Raw genomic sequence first — 10,049 nt, forward strand, 5'->3', positions numbered from 1 at the left:
ATGGACAATACGACATAGAAACATGAATCAAATGAATGAGACAAATACGGTGCACATCTCTATGATCTGAACATCTTATCCCAAGGCTTGTCTGGATGGAAAAAATGAACTCATCTTGAATCCAGTGCTGGCTGTCTACACAATGCATTCAGATTTCTGGTGAGTATTCCTGATTTTGTTCCAATTGCAACATGGGCAAAGTCAGAGGATAGTCAGGGCATTTGAGGGAAACGGCAGCGTATTCCGAGGCTTTGTAGTTATCTAGATATCTGGAGCTGGTCTGCACAGGCGACAGGGATGTCTCTCTGCCAGCTACAAATCTCCACAGAAATAAATAATAATAATAATAATAATAATAATAATAATAATAATAATAATAATAATAGCAACTTTATTTTTGTATCCCACCTCCATCTCCCCGAAGGGACTCGGGGCAGCTCACATGGGGACAAGCCTGATCAACATAGATTAAAAACATAGATCCGTAAAAATTAACAACCCCAAATTGTTATTCATGCAGGTGCCCCATTCTGACACCAGCATGTCCCACAAACAATAGCCAAATGCTCACAGGGGGCTTCATGGCCTGCAAGGAGCAACAGAGGTTGCACAGGGACAAGGGGATGGGCCGGCACAGGGACAGACTGGGCCACCTGGACAATGCTTCAGCCGGTGCCCGTTGCATCTGGGACCACACAGAACGGAAATGCCCCAGAGTCAGGATCATTCTGGCCCTGAGACTACTAGGCCAAAACTTAAGATAGACTGAGGATAGGCTGCTGGTGACACCATGATGCATTAAGATTAGGCAGCAATAACTTGTCATTCACAGACAAATGCACATGGAAAAGATCTTTCTGGTTTGGAAGTCAATACAGAAATTGTAGCTAACGGGGCCAAAAGCAGATCAAGGCAGGATTGTTCTTTATCACCTGCATAGGGAGTCCAGATAGCAAACATTTAACAATAGAAAAAAAAATAGCAGAAAAAAAACACCAAAACAAGACTGGCATTTGGAAACAGGAATCAGTTAAAATCTCCAATTTGCAGAAAGCTCTGTGACCAGCTAAAAAAGCATAGAGTTCTTATTTTGTTCTGTTTGTGTTTTCATTTACAAAGGAAAGGAAAAATATTATTGCCCATAACTGATAGCACAAAAACTGGAGGAATTTTTATTTTTTTAAAATAATTTTTATTAATTTTAAATTATTAAAAACTTCCCATCACCTCCACTTATCATGCAGATCACGCATACTTCTTCTATAACTTTATCCATGAGCTCAGTTTGCTTAATTTCTGTACAATACTCAGAATTGGCTTTGCCTCTTTGTATCTCTTCTATATAAAGTATCCATTTATCTTTTATTTCTCTTGTTTTATACTCAAGCAGAGCATCCTGAGTTAGACGTTCTATAATATCGTGCTAATATTGTACTCAATCTTAAAGGCAGTTATTCCAGTTTTCCATAGTCCATTTTTATACAAGAAACCTTTTCAGATGAGATCAAACTATCCATTTTTCATCTTTCCAATCCATGCTATCACAGCCTATCCTGCTAAAATCATAACTTTAAAGAATTACAGTATAGTCTCACTTATCCAACATAAACGAGCCGGCAGAACGTTGGATAAGTGAATATGTTGGATAATAAGGAGGGATCAAGGAAAAGCCTATTAAACATTAAATTAGGTTATGATTTTACAAATTAAGCACCAAAACATCATGTTATACAACAATTTTGATAGAAAAAGTAGTTCAATACGCAGTAATGCTATGTAGTAATTACTGTATTTACGAATTTAGCACCAAAATATCACGATATTTTGAAATCATTGACTACAAAAATGCGTTGGATAATCCAGAACGTTGGATATGTGAGTGTTGGATAAGTGAGACTCTACTGTATTGATCTTTTACGTTAACCTTGTTGTTACCTTGTTGTTACAAGAAACCTTTTCAGATGAGATCAAGCTGTCCATTTTTCATCTTTCCAATCCATGCCATCACAGCCTATCCTGCTAAAATCATATTTTTAAAGAATTATTAATTTTTTACGTTAACCTTGTTGTTACCTAAGAGTCCCATTAGCATCAATTTCACGAGCACTTGAAATTATATTTTAAATAATTTTTTCTCTTTTCTTCATTTTTTTTCCCAAAAGGCTGCTACCTTTGGAAATTCCTACCACATGTGAGCATACCATCCTTTCTTTAAATCACAATGCCAACACATTGGACTCATCCTTCTCATCATGTATGGAAGTTGGGCTGGGGTTCTATACCATTTCAAAATAAAATTCCTTTCCAATTCTTTATATTTTTCCATTTTAATACTTTTGACCCCCTTCATTAACCTCTCTATTATTTGACAAGTAACTTGATCTTCTTTCTGCCATTTAATTTCTAGGATTCGTTCAGCTTGTTCGACCTGATGACGTGGAACGGATCCTTGGAGCTGTGAGAGCGACTGCTTGTGCTCTGGACCCTTCCCCTTCCTGGCTAGTTAAACTGGCCACAGGTGAGTTAGTTGATTGGTTTGTGATTATCATAAACACCTCGTTGGTTCAAGGGAAATCAAGACTTAAACAGGCAATAGTAATAATAATAATAATAATAATAATAATAATAATAATACTTTATTTATACCCCGCCACCATCTCCCCGTGGGGACTCAGGGCAGCTCACAATGTTACAAAAGTAACAGCGCAAATACACCAACAATATACACAATTTAAAACACAAGGAGATAATAAAACAGAAGTTAAAACAAAGGTTTATACAACAGTAATAATATCAAACAACCACCAATGCCATTCAGTCAACTTCAAAGGTGTGGGGAGGGACTATAGCAGCAATATAAGATAAAATCATTAGATTAAAATACCCCGATGAAAGGAACCTAATAGCATTCAGAATAGAATTATAATGAGGCTGGTCATCCAATGGCTGTCTCTCCAAAGGCCAGCCCAAACATCCAGGTTTTCAATTGTTTCTTAAAGGATGGTAGTAAGACCAATATTGAAAAAAGACCTCCCTTGACTCTACTGTTCTAAACAACTACAGACCAATCTCTAACCTCCCTTTTCTGGGCAAGGTGCTAGAGCGGGTGGTTGCTTCTCAGCTCCAGGGATTCCTAGATGACATTGATTTTCTAGATCAATCGCAGTCTGGCTTCAGACCTGGGCACAGTACCGAGACGGCTTTGGTCGCCTTGGAGGATGACCTCCGCAGGAAACTGGACAGGGTGAGTGTGACCCTGCTGGTTCCCTTGGACATCTTAGTGGCTTTTGATACCACTGATCATGGTATCCTTCTGGGTCGGCTCTCTGGGATGGGCCTTGGGGCACGGCTTTGCTGTGGCTCCGGTCTTTCCTGGGGAGCCGTTCTCATTTGATGAAGCTGGGGGACACCTGCTCGGACCCCTGCCCATTGACCTGTGGGGTCCCGCAAGGTTCCATTCTGTTCCCCATGTTTTTAACACCTACATGAAACTGCTGGGAGAGGTCATCCGGAGTTTTGGAGTTCGGTGCCATCTCTATGCAGATGACACCCAACTCTACTACTCTTTTCCACTGAAATCCAAGGAAGCCTCTCGGATACTGGATCAGTGTCTGGCCACTGTGATGGGCTAGATGAGGGAGAAGAAGCTGAAGCTTAATCCCGACAAGACAGAGGTCCTCCAGGTCAGTCGTTCGTTGGATCGGGATATAGGGTGGCAACCTGTGCTTGACAGGGTTGCACTCCCCCTGAAGACACAGGTCTGCAGTCTGAATGTCCTCCTAGACTCAGTGCTGACGCTTGATGCTCAGGAGTTGGCGGTGGCTGGGAGGGCCTTTGCTGGGTGTGCCAGCTGCGACCGTATCTTGTGAAGCCTGACTTGGCCACAGTAGCCCACACCTTAGCAATGTGCTCTACATGGGGCTGCCCTTGAAGACGGCTAGGAAACTTCAATTGGTCCAGAGAACAGCAGCCAAACTACTAACTGGAGCGAATTACAGGGAATGGTCTACCCCCCTGTTTAAGGAGCTCCATTGGCTACCGTTCATTTTCCGTTCCCAATTCAAAGTGCAGGTTATCACCTACAAAGCCCTGAACAGTTTGGGGCTAGCCTACCTTCTTGACCACATTTCCCCCTACAAACCTGCACGATCCTTCGATCGTCGGGGGAGGCCCTCCTCTCATTCCTGCCTTTGTCGCAAGCGCAGCTTGTGTGGACGAGGGAGAGGGCCTTCTCTGTGGTGGCCCCCCCAGCTCTGGAACTCACTCCCCAGGGAGATAAAGCAAGCACTCACTCTGGCAGCTTTTAGGAAAAGCTTTAAAAACTTGGCTTTTTCGATGTTCTTTTGAAGATTAAACAACTGACCCCTATGTCAGGTTCCGTTCCAATGTCAAGCTGTTTTCATGGTGGACTTGATCTTATCCTTCAGTTGAGAATAATTTCATTGTTTAGCCCACCCGAGTTTCCCACTACATGCAGCATTTTATCTATCTACCTACCTCACCCAGGGTTTTACCATTTCTACGCCAGCTTGCCCTCGTTTAAAATTTTGTACTGCATACTCTGTTTTATGATGCCATTGTTATTGTATTTTGTTTTACTTTGTTATTGTTTAAGCATTTTATTTGATGTTTTTGCACCTCTTGTATATATTTTATGTTGTTTTATTGTAATTATCTGGGCTTGGCCCTGTGTTAGCTGCCCTGAGTCCTTTCGGAGAGATGGAGGCGGAATACAAATATAAAGTTGTCATTATTGTTGTTGTTGTTGTTGTTGTTGTTAGTATTCTTATATCATTTGTATCATAGATTCTTCACTCTTAATCATCAATTTATATTTTGACTCTGCCATACTTTTCTCTGACTTCTGTATTTTTCTAAATATTTCCTCCAACGTATCTTCTTTTCTTTCCTCTTTTAAAGGCATTTTGCCAACTTTTAAATCAAATTTATAGTAGGTCTCTGAAAACCATTTTTGGCTAAAGTTTGGAAGTCTACTCTGGAGCAATAGAGGCAACAGAGAAATAATTCATTGCTGCCACCATTGCATCTGCAAGGAACCATCCAGCTGAGCTGTTTCGAGTGGTTGAGGGCTATTACATACTGGTCCTCAAGGAGAAATCCGTGACCATTCAGCAACCTTTTGTGAAGAATTTGCAAGGCACAGAATCATAGAATCCTAGAGTTGGAAGAGACCTCTCTGGCCATCCAGTCCAGCCCCCTGCCAAAAAGCAGAAAATTGCTTTCAAAACATAAACCCCACGCCCCAACAGATGGCCATCCAGCCTCTGCTTAAAAGCCTCCAAAGAAGGAGCCTCCACCACACTCCATGGCAGAGAGTTCCACTGCTGAACAGCTCTCACAGTGAGGTTGTTCATCCTGATGTTCAGGTGGAAACTCCTTTCCTGTAGTTTGAAGCCATTGTTCCATGTCCTCGTCTCCAGGGCAGCAGGAAACAAGCTTGCTCCCTCCTCCCTATGACGTCTCCTCAGATAGCTTACCTGTCCGAACATATGTCCCTCTATGAATCATCTCGGAGTCTAAGATCATCTGGGGAGGCCCTGCTATCGGTCCTGCCTTCTTCACAGTCTCGATTGGCAGGGATGAGAGACAGGGCCTTCTCGGTGGTGGACTCTCGGCAGTGGAACTTCCTCCCCAGGGAGATTAGATCAGCCCCCTCCCTCCTGACCTTCCATGAAAAAGGGAAGACGTGGCTTTGTGACCAAGCCTTTGGAGAACTGGTGCAATAATCGATATGAAAGATGTGCAACTGACTACTGGAATGGCCCGGACTATGTTTGTGGGTCACATGAATTGTTATGTTTGTATTGTGCTAAATGCTTTTAATTGTTTTAATTGTATTTTATTACTCTATTTTAAATGATTATTTTATTGTACTCTGTTTTTTAAAGGCATGGAATTGATTGTCTATATTGCAAAGCTGCCTTGAGTCCCCTTTGGAGTTGAGAAAGGCGGGTTAGAAATGCTGCAAATAAATAAATAAATATTTACTTGGTTCTCATCATTTCTCCTCTCAGCCTTCTGTTCTGCAGGCTAAACATGCCCAGCTCTTTAAGCCGCTCCTCATAGGGCTTGTTCTCCAGATCCTTAATCATTTTAGCTGCCCACCTCTGGACACCTTCCAGCTTGTCAACATCTCCCTTCAATTGCAGTGCCCAGAACTGGACACAGTGTGATTCCAGGCGTGATCTGACCAATGCAGAATAGAGGGGTAGCATGACTTCCCTGGATCTAGACACTAGACTATTAATTATGCAGGCCAAATTCCCATTGGCTTTTTTAGCTGCCGCATGACATTGTTGGCTCATGTTTAACTTGTTGTCCACAAGGACTCCAAGATCATTTTCACACGTACTGCTGTTGAGCCAGGCATCCCCATTCTGTATCTTTGCATTTCATTTGTTCTGCCGAAGTGGAATATCTTGCCTTTGTCCCTGATGAACTTCATTTTGTTAAGTTTCCTCCCATCTCTCTAATCTGTTAAGATCGTTTTGAATTCTGCTCCTGTCTTCTGAGTGTTGGCTATCCCTCCCAGTTTGGTGTCACCTGCAAACGATGATCGTGCCTTCTAGCCCTTCATCTAAGTCATTAGGAAAGAGGTTGAACAGAATGGGGCCCAGGACGGGACCCTCCTGATGGCACTCCACTCGTGACTTCTTTCCAGGATGAAGAAGACGCATTGGTGAGCACCCTCTGGGTCCGTTCGCTCAGCCAATTACAGATCCACCTGACCGTAGTTTTGCCTGGCCCACATTTGACTAGTTTGTTTGCCAGAAGGTCATTATTCTGACTCAATAACTGAGCTGCAAGTGTGAGGCTTTGGGAGTGTCTGTAGCTGACTCCATTAAACTAGTACTTGTTGATATATGTTGTCAGACAGTGTCAACTCAACTGAGGAGATGCAGTTAAGATTCCAGGTACTTTAATCTGAGTAAACCTTGTTAAACGTCACGCAACAGCAGGTGAAAAAATGACAATTTCCCAGGAGCTGGGCAGCCATGTTCTCTCTTCAGAAGGAGCCCAGGCCAGAGAGAGGAGGGAGGAGCTATTGCATCACAACTAGGGGTACAGAAAGCCAAGAGGGACAAACTGGAAAGCAAACGCAGTATGGCAGGTGCAAATCCCATGCCCTGGTGTATGACAGTCATTTTGCAGATAAAGTCACTCAGATCTGCTCTGACTTGGATCGTGTTATTGATACCCTTCCGATGGATGTAACTTTGGCTCCTGCTTGTCCAGTGCTGATGGATGCCTTTCGATTTGTGCCGCCTGAGGACGTGGACAGGATCCTTGGCAAGGTGAGAGCTACCACGTGTATTCAAGAACCTTGCCCTTCCTGGCCGATCAAACAGGCCGGGGGGGGGGGGGGGGCTGATCTCAAGAGCTACAACCAGGTTACTAACTGGAGCTGGCTTTGGGGGGAGACAGGCAACCCCCCTCTTGCATGCAGCAACTCCACTGGCTGCCAGTCTGTTTCGGAGCACAATTCAAGTGCTGAACTCCCATGACCAACAGGAAATACTGAAAAGGTTTGGTGGGCATTGACCTTGGGTTTTGGTCCAGATGATGGATCTGGATCAAACTAGCATACTCAATATGTTCAAATGTGAACACTGGTTGAGTTTGGGGAAAACAGATCTTGACATTTGGGAGTTGTGGTTGCTGGGATTTATAGTTCACCTACAATCAAAGAGCCCCTTGAACCCCACCAATGTTGGAATTAGGCCAGACATCCCACACAGACTCCACGACCAACAGAGGCCCTGAGGAGCGGCCCTTCTCTCAATCCCAGCTTCATCTCCAGCTTGGTTGGTGGGAACGAGAGGACGGGCCTTCTGAGTGGCTGCCCCTGGCTCTGGGACTTCCTTCTTTGCAGGGAAGCCAGAATGGCCCCCTCCCGCCTGTCCTTCTGGCAGCCGGCTAAAACCTTTTTTATTCAGACAGGCTTTTAAGCATGAAGGTTTCAAAGATCAGATCAGGGGATGCTATGGTTTTTCACTTTGAACATGTTTTAATGGTTTTTAACTGGGAATTTTAAAATACTATTTATATTTATATTTATTCCTGCTTTAATGTTTGCTTATTTGTATTTTTTTAAATGTATGCTGGTGCTTGTATGTTAAAACACTTTGAGTCTCCTGCAGGAGAGATAAAGCAGGATATAAATAAACATAATTAAAAAGTTTCTTTTTTCCAATATTGAAATAGGGTCTAAGCTTTTTCATTCTTTTTTCATCTTTTCAATCAGTTCTTGGATTTGTGTGTTAAATACAGCCTACAGAATTGATACAGTTATCAATTCTTTAATTTTCTTTTCCCTATCTGCATTCCATTCTTCTTTCAGTATACAATGTCCCCTTATAACTGCCTTAGCTGCTTCCCATTCTGTGCTTATTGGCTATAAACCCTTGTTTTCATTAAATGAATATTTAATTTATTTTGTGATATATTCCCTATGCTCTCTCCTAATCTATATATATAAAAGAGTGATGGAATTCGAGCACTGAGCAAAACAACAAAAGTAAAGGGCCCCCAACCTCAAAATTTGACAATACAACCCATCATCCACGCCTTAAGGTTGAAACAACACAAACTCACTTCACGCAGCTCCACATGGAGAGAACCCACAAAGCCCCATTGGGAGCCATGCCCGGGAGGGAGGAAAAGAGAAAGCATAATGGCCGCCGCCGCAAGAGGAAAGGCAGGCAAAGGGAAAAAGCTGTCCCCTGGGTCCTAGCGCCCGCCCATCATCCGAATTATTTCTCTCCATATACTCTCCCTTCTACACTATCCAACCCATTTTAACACTCAATATTTTAAATATATGCTATCAACCATGACAATCAACACAATCTGACTCCTAATATTTTAACAAGCTTAAAATCACAACACCAAATAGAAAAACAACACTCTTAAAACACAGGAATGCCAGACACTAAACAATCACGGCCAGCTAACACCTCCCACCATCTGCCATGCAGGACACAATCCAAGCACTCCCAACAGATGGCCACCCAGCCTCTCAATAATAATAATAATAATAATAATAATAATAATAATAATAATAATAATAATAATAACAACAACAACATCATACAATCCTAACGATTCTAATATACCCATGATAACGTACTCTATACACATTCACAACACCTACAACATCTCTTATACAACTCTAATATACCGATGATAACGTACTCTATCCCCATTCACAACACCTACAACATCTCTTATACAACTCTAATATACCGATGATAACGTACTTTATACCCATTCACAACACCGACAACATCTCTTATACAACTCTAATATACCGATGATAACGTACTCTATACCCATTCACAACACCTACAACATCTCTTATACAACTCTAATATACCGATGATAACGTACTCTATACCCATTCACAACACCTACAACATCTCTTATACAACTCTAATATACCGATGACAACGTACTCTATACCCATTCACAACACCGACAACATCTCTTATACAACTCTAATATACCGATGATAACGTACTCTATACCCATTCACAACACCGACAACATCTCTTAGACACCATTCATACTTAGCTCCAACAGACAAAAACACCCAATAATCACAAATATTGTATATTCACAACCTTTAGGAAATAATATCCCCTAATGATGCAGCGTCTTCAACCGCTAACCTACACAACTTCTCCAATGAAACGTCGCACGTTTGAATTCGAAAAACGGAGTCAACCCCCACTATTACCCCACCTTCTCCCAACCCAACAGTTCCAAAACATCCAAATATCACTACATCCAATATCATCCAAATAAACAACCAAATATCAGTACTCCTCTGACACAAAACTAACAGCGCTCCATACAGTCATACCACCCACATGACCTCCAAGGACTCTACAAACAATGCCACCTCTTCGACTTACAAATACACATGATCACCAACCCACACACTCACACACGACTGGACTTAATATCAGGAAAAAACCTTTACCCTTTACCTTAACTACCTCCAATTCCTCAATACTTTATTTCCC

This window comes from Anolis carolinensis, chromosome 1, assembly GCF_035594765.1.
Source record: "Anolis carolinensis isolate JA03-04 chromosome 1, rAnoCar3.1.pri, whole genome shotgun sequence".
Lineage (NCBI taxonomy): Eukaryota > Metazoa > Chordata > Lepidosauria > Squamata > Dactyloidae > Anolis > Anolis carolinensis.